This window comes from Tuber melanosporum (genome assembly GCF_000151645.1).
Source record: "Tuber melanosporum whole genome shotgun sequence assembly, scaffold_222, strain Mel28".
NCBI classification, from domain to species: domain Eukaryota; kingdom Fungi; phylum Ascomycota; class Pezizomycetes; order Pezizales; family Tuberaceae; genus Tuber; species Tuber melanosporum.
The window spans coordinates 42,033-52,773 of NW_003298889.1; positions in this window are offsets into that span (position 1 = coordinate 42,033).

A 10,741-nucleotide genomic window follows, 5' to 3' on the forward strand; every position below is an offset into this window, starting at 1 on the left:
TTATTATTATTATTTATTAGATATTCATTTCCCGTACTCACAGTCGAGCCCTTAGGCCCCCCCCCGCCCCCAACCTCATTTCTCGAATGAGAAGAGTCAGAACGCTGGCATTAAGGTGACCGGGCTTTCCCCAATGGCCCATGTTTCAGAGCTGCTGCATGCTGAAGTTGAAGTGCGGATAGCGAATCAGGATGCCGGTAGGCGAGCTGACATATCATCTGTCGTTACCCGAGTCTGCTTCTGTTCCTCCTTGGAGGTTGGTATGCCTTAATGGATATGGAATTGAAAATTCCCTGAGTATGACCAGGTCTGATTCGTGGATGGCGTTGCTGTCTGCTATAGTTCTCGCCATGCGAAACGTGGGCTGGGCTATAACTTTTCGGTCGATTATATCTCGCTGTTTGAGCTTTTATCACTTTGAAAAAAATTAAAAAAAGATATTTTAACTTGAGTGAGCAGTATAATCATTAAAAGATGCCAATTCCCCTACGTATTTGCAGTTTGTGCATGGTACCATAAAGCTCTTTACAGTTATCATCCCGAATAATATATCTGAAAGAAAAAAAGGGGGAAATCTTTTGCTTCCCCCTAGCTCGACTGAAACATCACAACCCACCGCCAGTCACGGCGAGCGAAAAGGTCACATGCATACCATACCGCCTCCACCGAACCATTTTTACCAGAGCGTATGATATACCATGATAGGTTCCCTCACTACCGCAAGAATGTGGAGGGGGGGGGGAGCAATTGGGGCCCCCTAGAAGGAATCACGGAATATCACTCTTTATTTTGCTAAACCTTTTTCGGAAATTTTGGCTGCCCACGCTGGTGACTGAGCGGTTTGGTTTTTTCCTGCGCATTTCGGGGTCTTGCTACATACGAGTACTGTGGTTTACATGGTGCCGAGCGGGAAGTATGGTAAAAGTCAGAGAAGGAATTCCGAGATCCCATATCACAAGTCGGAAACTAATCGGGGCGGGGGAGACTTAAAAAAAAAAAAAAAAAAAAAACGATGGGTGATCCCCCGGGGCGGAGTTATTGGTATTGTCCGATGTTCGTCCCGGAGCACATGTTTCGTTTATTATCCTGGAAGAGGAAGAACAAACGAGGGGTATTCGATAAACAGGGGTGGTGAGTTTGTATTTGAGCACTCGAGTGCGTATTATATGGTTCTGGTTGATGTTGGCCTTCACGCCATCTGCCATGGAGTTTTTCTTTTTTCTTTTTTTTTACCCCCGTGGGTTTGGGTCCCGGATGAGAGACTCCCGGTCAATCGTATGGGATATCATAGCAGGATGGAAAAAAGGACGGCGGGAATACACGATAGTCCCGTGTATAGAAGAAGGAGACGAGGGGGGAGAAGTGGAATGGAGTGCGGTAATCGCAGATAAAATACTTTGGTCCAATTCGATATCAAGCCTTTTTTTATTCATTTTATCGCATGTGTTCTAAAGTGCAGATAGAAATGGGATCCCGGGAACTTGACTCATCCCATACCATCTCATGCCGCGGTGTTGTATGATAATAACTCCACCTCTCATAAAACCTCCTCTCCGTCACAAAACTTATAATACCTTCCCCCATCACGAAAAGGGCGTTTCTAATAATTGACGTAATCACTCAACTATTTCATCCCTTCAGGCTCACCGTTCTCTCTCTCGTTCCCTTCACTTTTTTCACTTTTTTCACTTTTTCACTTTTGTTTCTGTCAGGACTTCCGCATGGAACCACGGGGATTGTGACGGGTCTCATATCACATACATGGTGCATACCGTACTTCCGTGTAGTTGGATTCCCTGGGGTATAAGCGTATCCGGTATACCGTCCCCTGGGGCGGGTTCACTTCTCTCTCTCTCTCCAACTCTTTCCTTTTTTCTCTCTCTCCTAGTGTCTGGCTTTCCACGGTATTATACTACCGGTATGACAGATGCGTGTGTGTGTGTAAACCTTTTATTCAACTACAATCTCACCTACTAACAAAAGTAATCGGAGTACGGCATGAGATACAGCCCCCAGCCCAAGGCCCCCCTTAAAGAAATCCCCCTCGCGGGCCACCTGCCACAAAACAATCATAACATCGACGCGCAACAAAAGAAACAACAGCCCAGCGCCCGCACCTACACCCAACCCTACCCCTAGCAACATTAGCCAAGCGTCCACGGCCCCGAGTCGCAGGCGCCACCCAAAGGCGGTTCCCCGGGGAGCTCCCCATTAAGCGACTGTACCCCCAAGCCATTACAGCAAGGGCTATACCGCAATGTCGACAACAAAACCGAACGGTCAGCGGAGTTCGGGACAGATCAGTCGTCATCATAGTCGTCTGGGCCAGATGAGGAAATGTAGATTGCCGAGCCGTCAGCGCCAAGCATTTGGCCGCGCCCCGAAGGGGGGCGGGCCACACCAGTCGAGCCACACCCCAAAAGAGGGGGTGGCGAAGGTCAATTTCTCCGGGTCAAAGCCATCCCCCCCATAGGGGTTCAGGAACACCGGGTTCGCGCGGGGGCCCAGCTCGAAGCTGGGAAAAGACAGTGAGGGGCGCAAGGCCCTAAGGGCCCAGGCAGGCGAGAAGGAGGACCAAGGAGGAACCGGAACCACATGAGTGTCCGAACGGTCGCTCCGAAGAGGGGGGGAGGACGGCCTCCCTATACGACCAACTGTATCCTGGCCGGAAACCAAGGATGCCCGACCGACAAGCAAGAGCAAAAGAATGTGGGGGAAAATAAGGACCGTAAGGTCCACTCGGTGCTGTATCAATAGGCAAACAAAAGAAAGCGAGCCAACGGAGCACAAAATGTGAACCTTCCGAAGGTGGGGAAGTTAAAGACTTGAAGCCATCGTGAGAAGCTCTTCAAGGGCGTTTGATTGGGTGAGCCCCCCGAACACCGCACTGATACACCTAACCCTCAGAGTTGAAAAGAAGGAGACTGTGTGTGTGTGTAAACCTTTTATTCTTCCACTACCTCACCTACTAACTAAAGTAATCGGAGTACGGCATGGGATACTGCCCCCAGCCCTGGGCCCCCCTCAACGAAATCCTTCGCTACACCCTCCTGTAGGCCATACAAAAGAAACTCCCACTCCCTTCTTCCCCTCTCCCTCAAACAGTTTGGTCCGTCACAAAGGAAACCCATTCCTGCCCCCCGGCCCCATGGTCGTAAACAAAATAAAATCCAACAACAAAAGAAACCCATTCCTGCCCCTTGGCCCCATGGTCGTGAACAAAAGAAATCCAAACCAACAAAGGAAACCTACGCCTGCCCTCTATGCCCCGTAGTCGTAAACAAAGAAAATCCAAGCGAACAAAAGAAACCCACGCCTGCCCCCTGTGCCCCGTGGTCGTGTACATTATGAAATAACCATCTGACCAGCATTACTCCCCTGGTCCACTGGGCGCCTCCTCCGTGTCTTCCGTCGTCATAGCCTAGCGACCCCTTCTTGCCGGGTCGTGTATCCTGGCATGTGCCGACTCATGCTGCATGTCTCTCAGTACCATTTCCCCGCATATCTTGCAGGGTCGCCGTGGCCTGGGTTTCACTGGTGCCCGTGCTGGCTGGCTTGTGGGTAGATTAACGTTGGCTCCGATTACTTGGGCGGTGTCTGGTTGTTGGGTGCCGTCCCCACTCCCGGCCATCTCTGGTTTTCCCTTAAGTTCGTGTGGCCAGTTGTCCATCCACTGAAGGAGTTCCCCTTGCCTCTTATTATCGTGAAGCCCGATCGCTGTGGCGGTCGTTATCCCGCATCTGTTTGCTAGGTGGTCAAAGGTTATTATGTCCCGATCGCACGGGCATCTCCTTCTGGCGCCGGTTATCTCCTGGTATGGCCAACCTGCCGTTGCCCTTAGCCCTAGTAGCCTTTTAAAGTTTTGCCTAGTTATGGCGTGCAGGTGTTTGTGCGCTTTGCCGGGCCTTCCTTGGTATCTGGTCCCTTCGTTGGTGATCCTTTCTGCCCAGTCTTGTTGCATTCGGTTTTTAAGTGCGTCTTTGCCTATCTGGTAATTGCCGGTAGTGGCGATAACGTTTTCTGCCCCGTGTTTGGCCATCCATTTCTTTGTCCAGGTGTTGTGGCGGTCCTTGGTGGTGGCTCGTAACACCAGTAGGTTTTGTCTGAATTGCGTCATGAGGTCTAGTGGTGGGATCCCGAGCTCGGTAAGGAAGGCCAGGACCGGTGTTTTCTTTTCCAGTCCGAAGGCGGTTCGGACTATCTTGTTGAGGGCCGCCTGCGCTTCTCTTAACAGGCCTTTGTTTCCCCATGTCTCTATCCCGTACGTCAGCTGTGGGATTATCAGACCCTTGATTAGCCTCAGTGTCGTCCCTGCATTCAGTCCCCCTTTGCTGTATCTGGACGTTACTGCCCTTATGCGGTGTCCGGAGCTGGTGGCTTTGTTGATCCAGTGCCTGACGTGGTGGTCCCATTTCCATTTGTCTGTTAGGAAGTATCCGAGCCATCTCAGGTGGCTTTGAGCGGGTATCTCTTGTCCCCGTAGGCGGACTTCGAACTTGCTCTGTGGTGGGGTGTGCACGAAGATTGTTTCGGCTTTACTGGGTGCGAACTCGTACCCGTCTTTGCCTGCGGTTGTCTCAAGTTCCCTAATGGTTTCCTGGTGCAGCCTTTTTCCTTCTTTTGCGTCCTGGTATGTCGTTGCTATCAGGATGTCGTCCACGTACATCAGGACCTTGGTTTTTGCTTTTTGGGATGGTGTTGCCTGTACCTTTGCTGCCTCTAGCATGCTGATGAGGAAGAGTATTGGTGATAGGGGAGAGCCCTGTGGCGTGTCCTTGTCAGTGGCATATCCTTTGGACGTCCTGCCATTGAACCGGTAGCTGGTCGTCCTGTCGGTGGCCCAATGTCGGACCCATTGTGCCAGGTGACCCGAGTGTTTTCCGAGCCTTTCGCACACCTTACCCATCTGTAGGTGGTCGAATCCCCCTTGGACATCGAGGGTGGTGATGCATTTGCCGGCTTTTCCGGTTGTGTCCATTACGTTGTTTAGTGCTTGTATGGCGTCTGTCGTACCATACCTCTTTCTCCCTCCGAACATATTGTCTTCCAGGATTTCGAGCCTTGCTATCCGTATCACTGCTGCTCTTTCTAGTGTTTTTGCCAGTATAGATTGTAGTTGTATCGGCCTCCAGCTTTTTGCCACTGTATATGATGGTTTGTTAAGCTTGGGTATCAATATGGTAGTACTGACCTTCCAGCTTTCTGGGATTCCTTCTTTCCATGCCCGGTTCATCATTCTTAGGAATAGGGGCTCCCGTATTTTCCTAAAGCATTTAACGAGCCTGGTGGTGATGTTGTCTGGTCCGCTTGCTGCTCCGTTCAGTGACTGCTTGATGGCGGCGTCTAGGGTCTCTATTTGTAGTGGTTCGGGTTCGTCGTTTATTTGTTCCTTGGCCCGTCTCCTCTCTCCCCCGTACAGGGCCGTGTGGATTTCTTGAGCGATGTCCCCGTGTTCCGCTACTACTTTGCCGTTTTCCTTGGACAAAGCCGGTATGGGGTGCTTGGTGGTCCTTGGCCGGACCGTCCTGAAACATTCAGGATCTGTTTCTTCTTGAAGGGCTTTTCCGTTGGCTTCGAGTTTGGCTTCCATTATGGCTTTCCTCAGGTTTTTCTTCTTTTCCTTTAGCTCTGGGTGCCGGGGGTGTTTGTGTGCGAGTTTGAGGACCTCCTTTCGTTCTTGTTACAGGGACTTGTTCCAGAACGCCTTGCATCCTGGTTCTTTTGGGGGGGTGTGCCTTCTGACTATGCGCGTGAGTTCTTTTTGCACTTCGGCTGGGTGGTCCTTGTGGTCGTCCATGAGGCTGATCTCGGCCCTAATGGCCTCCCAATCCGCCTTGTCGTGCCTTAGCGGCTTTTCCCCGTCGTCCCTCCATGTGAAACTGGTCTTTATTGCCAGTACCCTATGGCTTGCTGTTGCTAGGTCCAGTGTTTGTACTTCGATTTTTTGCCCTTTATCGGTAGCCACAAGGTCCAGGGTTGTTCCGTTTGGGTTGGTCGCATTGGGCGGGTGGGTGATTACGTGGGGGTTTCTCACTACCATATCCCTGTCGTCCATCCATCTGGCCAGCTTTAGTCCGGCCGTGTTCTGGCACCCCTGTGACCAAGTTGGGTGGTGCGCGTTCATGTCTCCTATTAGGATGTTGTTTTCCCCGTGTGTGTGCCATTGGTTTGTTATGTCGAAGTCCTTTGCCGAGGGTCTCTGGTAGCCAATGGTAATCTCCGCGCCTCCGGTCCACAGTGTAATGTATTGTGTCGTTATTCGTTCAACCACGAACATGTGAACGTATTTATCTAAAATATATACGGCACAGCCGTATTTCGTCGCCTTTGTGCTAGCGTAGCATGTAAATCCTTCCAAATGTATCCAGTCCTCATTCTCAAGAGGGCATTCTGCGATCGCTATTATTTTCGGTTTTCGTTTTTTTGAGAGTTTCAACAACTCGGTGACAACGTTCATGGACCCGCCGACGTTGTGATAAATTATATCTGTTGTCGCCATATTTATTTAGGCGTCGGGGGAGGGGCCAGTACTGCTGGTGCTTTTCCTTTATCCGCGGCCGTGGGGGGTTGTACTGGGGACTTTGCCCTAGTCCTAGTTGGGCAATGGTTATCTCCGGCGAAATGAGAGGTTTCTTCGCAGTTAACACATCTTCTTAGGGTATGGGAACACATCTTCCCTTTTCCCGCCGTGCAGTACGTCTGTGCGCAGAGGTGGTCTTTGGTGTGGTGTCTTCCTCCACAGTATTTGCATATTGCTTCCATCCTGCAATGGACGGCATGGTGTCCGAATTGTAGGCATCTCGCGCAACAGGTTGATGAGTCTTTCTTTACATATTTCCGGAAGGTACACCTCATGCCAAAGATGGCCATGCTCGGGAGGGGTTTTTTGGTTTCGGCCATGATCCAGTCGTTTGCCTCTACCGCCACTATTGCTGAGGACTTGACTTTTCCTTCAGCTTTGAGAGCTGTCGGGGACCTGAGCCACTTAGGCCTGTCTAGCAGCCGGACCTGTGGGTTGTATTCAGAGATTTCCTTTGCTAGGTCCTCCCATCTGTCCGAGTCCGTGTCCCATTCTTCGGGTGTCCAGTCTTCGTCCCCTAGTGGTATGCTATTGATGACGATGTTGATGGACGGTGTGTCTGTGGTGACATTGAAGCTGAAAACGTCGATCCCGTTTAGGGCCTTGGTGATTGCCGGCACGTCATTGAGGGCTGGTTCGGCCGGTAGGTCTCCCATGGTGGTGAGTACCAGGTCGTCATTTCGGTTAAATTCTGCGTATGCGAACTTAACCCTGGATGCCGAGTTGACCGCGTCTCTGATTCTTGCTGGTGACAGCCCCGCTGCTCCTATCCGGCGTCCTCTTTCTACCGATCAGATAAGTAGCCTCCTTTGCCTGGCATGCGGGGTTGAGGGTGCCGAGGGCGCTGTCTCTCGGATGCCTGGGGCTGGCTCTTGTCTTTTTTTCTTTGTTGGCACTAGCCGGAAGCCGTCCACATCAATTCCGGAGGACGTAATGGTGGCCCATGTCTGTTTGAGCGTTGTTTTCTGCGGGGCGGTTTCGTTTGCCTTGGTACTCGTCCCGGTTTGCGGTGCCTGTACTGGTGCGTCTCCCTTAGGCTTTCTTAGGATTTGTTTTGAGGGGGGGGGGGGGGCTGCGGTGCGGTGTTGCGGGTGGGGGGGGGGTTTTGGTTGGGGGCTGGGGTTTGGGTTCTGGGTTGTCTAGGGGCAGCGGATGGGGTAGGGGTAGGGGTGTTGGTGTTGGATTGCCTAGTCCTTAGTCTTATTTCCCCGGTAAGCCGTTCCTCCATTGCCTGCATCTGCTCCTGGAATTTCTTTTCCAGTTGGTGGATGAAGCCCACCATAATGCCTACGGTGACGGGGCGTCCTAGTTCCTCCTTTTCTTCTGGTGTGAGTTCGACTTCCGTCGATTCATACAGGGAGGAGGAGGGAATGATGGGGCGGTTTTGGGTTTGCGAGGAGCTTGGGTCGTTGGTCATATTGCCCGTTGGGGTCCCCGGGATTTCCCTTGTCGTGGCCAAGGGGGAGGAAAATCTTACCTGTCTTGGTACATTCTGGGGGTTCGAGCTCTCCGGCACCTCGCTTGGTCCGTGGGCGTGCTGGCTATCTCCTAACCCGGTCTGGTCTGTATTCTTCCCGTTTCCCAGGGACATTGCTACATCTTGTGTGGCTTGCGTTTCGGTTACCCCGATGTCTTGGGATTGGTCCATGGGTTCGTTCGTTTCGATCAGCGGTGGGGAGGAGGCGGGTACCTGTGGTATCTGGGATACTGGTACAGGGCTTTCTTGTGACGGGTGGTATGAAGAGGCTGCTGCTGCCAGGAAAGCTAAGGCGTCGGTGTCGGCCGCATCTACCGCTTCATTGCCAAAGATTTTCTGGAGTGTGGTTCTGAACCCTGGGAGCTCCGGTTGGGGTGCCGCTATGGTCGGGGCCTTCGTGTTTCCGGTGAGGAGGACGTAGCATGCATTAGTGCATCCTAGTTCCTGTCTGACCTCGGGGAAAGTGCTTCCCCTGGCCACGATTCTGTTTCCCACGTTGATTAAGGCGTTGGGGCAGCCCCTTTGGTGCCTAATAGTGGCAAACATGGGGAGGGTCGAGTTGAGGGAGACTCCTTGAGGGGAGCCGGGTGGGAGGAGGCTGGGGGAATTAATCCTTGGGCTTTTGGTAGGGCTTCTGGGTCCCCCCAGGGGAGAAGGAGAGTGGGGGAGATGCGGCAGGGCCGGAGACGAAGGTTGGGAGGTCATGGTGAGTGAGTAGGATGGTCTTATGGCCAGCGTCCTAAACTCTCAAAGGAAATGAAGCCTTAGGATGGAGGGCTGTAATTGGCCACACCACCTAAGGGAGGAGTATCGTGAGTGAGGGGGTGGAGTAGTTCTTTGAGTGAAAATTCTGGTTGTACCGGATAAAAAGATGATGTGTACACAAACAAAAATAAACTTGGTGTGGTTGCAGGAATGCCCCGCTAACTGTACCGGAATTTTCCGAAATTTTTCTCGCTCCGTGTGTGTGTGTAAACCTTTTATTCTTCCACTATCTCACCTACTAATTAAAGTAATCGGAGTACGGCATGGGATACTGCCCCCAGCCCTGGGCCCCCCTCAAACAAAATCCTTCGCTACACCCCCCTGTAGGCCATACAAAAGAACCACTCCCACCTCCCTTCTTCCCCTCTCCCTCAAACAGCTTTGGTCCGTCACAAAGGAAACCCATTCCTGCCCCCCGGCCCCATGGTCGTAAACAAAAATAAAATCCAACAACAAAAGAAACCCATTCCTGCCCCCCTGGCCCCATGGTCGTGAACAAAAGAAATCCAAACCAACAAAGGAAACCTACGCCTGCCCTCTATGCCCCGTAGTCGTAAACAAAGAAAATCCAAGCGAACAAAAGAAACCCACGCCTGCCCCCTGTGCCCCGTGGTCATGTACATTATGAAATGACTATCTGACCAGCATTACTCCCCTGGTCCACTGGGCGCCTCCTCCGTGTCTTCTGTCGTCATAGCCTAGCGACCCCTTCTTGCCGGGTCGTGTATCCTGGCGTGTGCCGACTCATGTTGCTTGTCTCTCAGTACCATTTCCCCGCATATCTTGCAGGGCCGCCGTGGTCTGGGTTTCACTGGTGCCTGTGTTGGCTGGCTTGTGGGTAGATTAACGTTGGCTCCGATTACTTGGGCGGTGTCTGGTTGTTGGGTGCCGTCCCCACTCCCGGCCATCTCTGGTTTTCCCCTAAGTTCGTGTGGCCAGTTGTCCATCCACTGAAGGAGTTCCCCTTGCCTCTTGTTATCGTAAAGCCCGATCGCTGTGGCGGTCGTTATCCCGCATCTGTTTGCTAGGTGGTCAAAGGTTATTATGTCCCGATCGCACGGGCATCTCCTTCTGGCGCCGGTTATCTCCTGGTATGGCCAACCTGCCGTTGCCCTTAGCCCTAGTAGCCTTTTAAAGTTTTGCCTAGTTATGGCGTGCAGGTGTTTGTGCGCTTTGCCGGGCCTTCCTTGGTATCTGGTCCCTTCGTTGGTGACCCTTTCTGCCCAGTCTTGTTGCATTCGGTTTTTAAGTGCGTCTTTGCCTAGCTGGTAATTGCCGGCGGTAGCGATAATGTCCTCTGCCCCGTGTTTGGCCATCCATTTCTTTGTCCAGGTGTTGTGGCGGTCTTTGGTGGTGGCTCGCAACGCCAGTAGGTTTTGTCTGAATTGCATCATGAGGTCTAGTGGTGGGATCCCGAGCTCGGTAAGGAAGGCCAGGACCGGTGTTTTCTTTTCCAGCCCGAAGGCGGTTCGGATTATCTTGTTGAGGGCCGCCTGCGCCTCTCTTAACAGGCCCTTGTTTCCCCATGTCTCTATCCCGTATGTCAGCTGTGGGATTATCAGACCCTTGATTAGCCGCAGTGTCGTCCCTGCATTCAGTCCCCCTTTGCTGTATCTGGACGTTACTGCCCTTATGCGGTGTCCGGAGCTGGTGGCTTTGTTGATCCAGTGCCTGACGTGGTGGTCCCATTTCCATTTGTCTGTTAGGAAGTACCCGAGCCATCTCAGGTGGCTTTGAGCGGGTATCTCTTGTCCCCTTAGGCGGACTTCGAACTTGTTCTGTGGTGGGGTGTGCACAAAGATCGTTTCGGCTTTACTGGGTGCGAACTCGTACCCGTCTTTGCCTGCGGTTGTCTCAAGTTCCCTAATGGTTTCCTGGTGTAGCCTTTTCTTCTAGTGCAAGGGAGGGTATTGGTTCTT